Below are 4,064 nucleotides of genomic sequence, written 5' to 3' on the forward strand. Positions count from 1 at the left end.
CACACCATTGCGGGTGAGGCTAGCCTGATTGAAGGTCACGGCCAAGCCTATGTGATGATGCCTAAGGGCACTCACCTAGAGATCAAAACCGCCTTGTATTCCCCAAGCTCTAGAAGAAGCTTATTGAGTTTCAAGGATATAAGATTGAATGGTTTCCATCTTGAAACATGGGAAGAAGGAAACAAAGAATTCCTTAACATAACATTGATCACCAAAGGCAATAAAAAGATCCTAGAGACAATGCCCGCAATGACCACTGGTCTATACTATGCAAGGATCAGTATGATCGAGGCCAATGCCTCCGAGCTATTCACTTTATGGCATAACCGGCTTGGCCATCCCGGAACAGGAATGATGCGAAAATTGATGATGAATTCACAAGGGCACACATTCAAAGGAGTTATCCCACGAAATCTCACATGTGCAGCATGTGCACAAGGGAAACTCATAATCAGGCCATCACCAGCCAAGGTTAACAAAGAAACCTTAAACTTTCTGGAAAGGATTCAAGGAGACATATGTGGACCAATACACCCACCTTGTGGGACGTTTAGATACTTCATGGTCCACATTGATGCATCGACCAGATGGTCGCATGTCTGCCTACTATCCACTAGGAACCTAGCCTTTGCACGGCTGCTTGCTCAGATGATAAGGCTGAGAGCACACTTTCCAGATTTCCCTCTTAAGACTATACTCTAGACAATGCTGGTGAGTTCACGTCCCAAGCGTTTAATGAATACTGTATGTCCATGGGGGTAAGAGTAGAGCACTCCCTGGCACATGTCCATACACAGAACGGCTTGGCCGAATCATTCATTAAACGGATCCAGCTGATAGCCCGGCCACTACTCATGAAATCTCAACTACGGTATCAGCATGGGGACATGCGGTTTTACATGCAATGGAACTGATTCGCATCAGGCCATCTAGTGAGCATAGATATTCACCATCCCAACTACTCACGGGTCAAGAGCCAGACGTGTCCCACATCAAGACATTTGGATGTGCCGTCTATGTTCCAATTGCTCCACCACAGAGAACTAAGATGGGACCACAAAGAAGGATGGGAATATATGTAGGATATGATTCCCCAAGCATTATAAAGTATCTTGAGCCAACAACCGGTGATTTGTTTAAGGCCAGATACGAAGACTCACAGTTTGATGAGTCCACATATCTGTCCTTAGGGGGAGATAACAGCCGGTTGATTTCAAATGATTTAGAATGGTTTAGACCATCAACATCTACAAGAGCTAGCTAATAAGTTGCCAGATACATTTGCTGACCCAAATAGAGTAACAATGTCACACAACCCGGCTTGTAATGCACCTATAAGATTAGACGTCCAAGATGGACAATGTCAAGTGGCTACAGAGTCTAAGCAATGTTTAAAACGTGGTAGACCAATTGGTTCCAAAGACAAACAGCCTCGGAAGTCCAAGAGAGGTGCTGGATCCAAGAGCATCAAGGAAACCGTCTAGGACATAGATGGACCGGTCGAGCCGACCAGGACGGTCGAGCCATGCGTACCGGCCACACCCGATGATCCGGCCGTTCCTCAAAGTGAGGTCCGGGACGCTGGGCTTCACGGGACACAAGAGCCGGACAACCAAGAGATCTCTATAGACCATGTAATGTCTGGAAAACAATGGAACAGAAAAGATATCAACGTTGATGATTTATTTGCATACAAGGTAGCACTTGAGATCATGGATAAAGATGAGGATCTAGAACCCACGTCCATACAAGAATGCATGCTAAGATCAGATTGGATCAAGTGGAAAGAAGCTATTAACGTGGAGTTACAATCATTGAGAAAGAGAGGCGTTTTTGGCCCTATAACATTGACACCAAGAGATGTCAAACCAGTGGGATACAAATGGGTCTTTGTAAGGAAGAGAAACGAGAAAGGAGAAGTAGTGAGATACAAAGCACGGCTTGTAGCACAAGGATTCTCCCAAAGACCTGGAATAGATTATGAGGAGACTTACTCCCCTGTGGTGGATGCAACTACACTGAGATATCTAATCAGTCTGGCAGTGAAAGAAAACATTGACTTACGCCTAATGGATGTAGTAACTGCATACCTATACGGACCACTGGATAATGAGATACATATGAAAGTTCCAGAGGGTATTGAGCTCAAAGACAAGAAAGGTTCTCGAGAACAACATTGCATAAGGTTAAACAAAGCCTTATATGGTTTAAAGCAATCAGGTCGAATGTGGTACAACAGATTATCCGAGTACCTAGTGAAAGAGGGTTATAAGAATGATCCAATAAGTCCATGTATATTCATAAAGAAATTCGACAGCAAGGGCTATGTGATCATGTCAGTTTATGTGGACGACCTGAATATTATAGGAACCTCTGGAGAGATTTCCCAAACCGTTGAATGTCTAAAGAAAGAGTTCGAGATGAAAGACTTAGGGAAAACTAAGTTCTGTTTGGGATTACAGTTTGAGTATAAAGAGAATGGCATCCTTGTGCACCAAGAAACTTATACAGAAAAGATACTCAAGCAATTCTATATGGACAAGGCTCATCCCTTGCCATGTCCTATGGTCGTGAGGGCCTTAGACCTTGAGAAGGACCCATTCGGACCAAAGAAACCGGACGAGGAAGCACTCGGGCCGGAGGTGCCTTACTTAAGTGCCATTGGGGCCTTAATGTATTTGGCTAGTCATACTAGACCGGACATAAGCTTTGCCGTGAGCTTACTATCTAGATTTGGTTCTTGTCCGACTTTAAGGCACTGGAATGGAGTGAAACATCTGTTCAGATATCTGCAAGGAACAAAGGATCTTGGTTTGTTCTACACTAACCGGCCAGGAGAGAACTTGGTTGGATATGCAGATGCTGGGTATTTATCTGACCCACACCAGGCTAGATCTCAAACGGGATATGTATTCACACATAGTGGAGCCGCAATAAGCTGGCGTTCTACCAAACAATCCTTAGTGGCCACATCATCTAATCATGCCGAGATCATAGCTATGTATGAGGCAAGCCGTGAGCTTGTCTGGTTGAGGAACATGACCGGCCATGTCTTAAGAGAGAGTGGTCTGGCCGTGGGACAAGAGAAGGAGGAGCCAATGATCATCTACGAAGATAATGCAGCGTGCATTGCTCAGCTCAAGGAAGGATACATCAAGGGAGACAGGACCAAGCACATCCTGCCCAAGTTCTTCTTCACCCACGACTTGCAGAAGGCAAAGGAGGTTCAAGTAGTTCAAGTTCGATCAAGCGACAACTCAGCCGACCTCTTCACCAAGTCTCTGCCTACCTCAACGCACAGGAAGCTGGTTCATCAGATAGGGATGCGCCGGCTGAAGGATCTTCAGTGATGCCTTCATCAGGGGGAGTATCATGCGTTGTACTCTTTTTCCTGTCTATGGTTTCCATTTTTCCCACCTTGGGTTTTTGGTTTTCCTAGAGAGGTTTTAACGAGGCAACATCGTGCATGGTACGAGCCCATATGGTTATAGCATCCAAGGGGGAGTGTTAAGAACAATGTGGATAGCTAGTAACCATGCTAAGTAAGAACGGACCGCGTCCAGGCCCAAGACCAAGACCGCGTCCAGCAAGGAGAGAGAGGCGGCCAAAGCATTGGACCGACCTCAGCATTGGACCGACCTTAGATTTAGGAGTTTCCTTTTCTCTTCATGTTTATCTATAAGAGGTTTTCCTTTTTACTTTAGGATAAGGATTTGTACTATTTCCTTTTATCCATATCTTGTAATCCCCTATATAAGGGAACACTTTGATTAATGAAATACACACACGAATTCCCCTATTGTTCACAACAGCACGTATTAGCTCTAGAATTACTACGGTTATCCGAGTAGTAGTTACCATCAAACAAACTATAACTGATTTAATGAGCCATTCGCAGTTTCACAGTCTGAATTCGTTCATACTTACACATGCATGGCTTAATCTTTGAGACAAGCATATGACTACTGGCAGGATCAACCAGGTAGCATTCATAAATCAGGACAAGACCACGTCATATTCCCGCAAACACATGGAAAGTGAGAACAGACGCAGACTTGACCGTC

The sequence above is a fragment of the Brassica napus genome, unplaced genomic scaffold (genome assembly GCF_020379485.1).
Source record: "Brassica napus cultivar Da-Ae unplaced genomic scaffold, Da-Ae ScsIHWf_554;HRSCAF=831, whole genome shotgun sequence".
NCBI classification, from domain to species: domain Eukaryota; kingdom Viridiplantae; phylum Streptophyta; class Magnoliopsida; order Brassicales; family Brassicaceae; genus Brassica; species Brassica napus.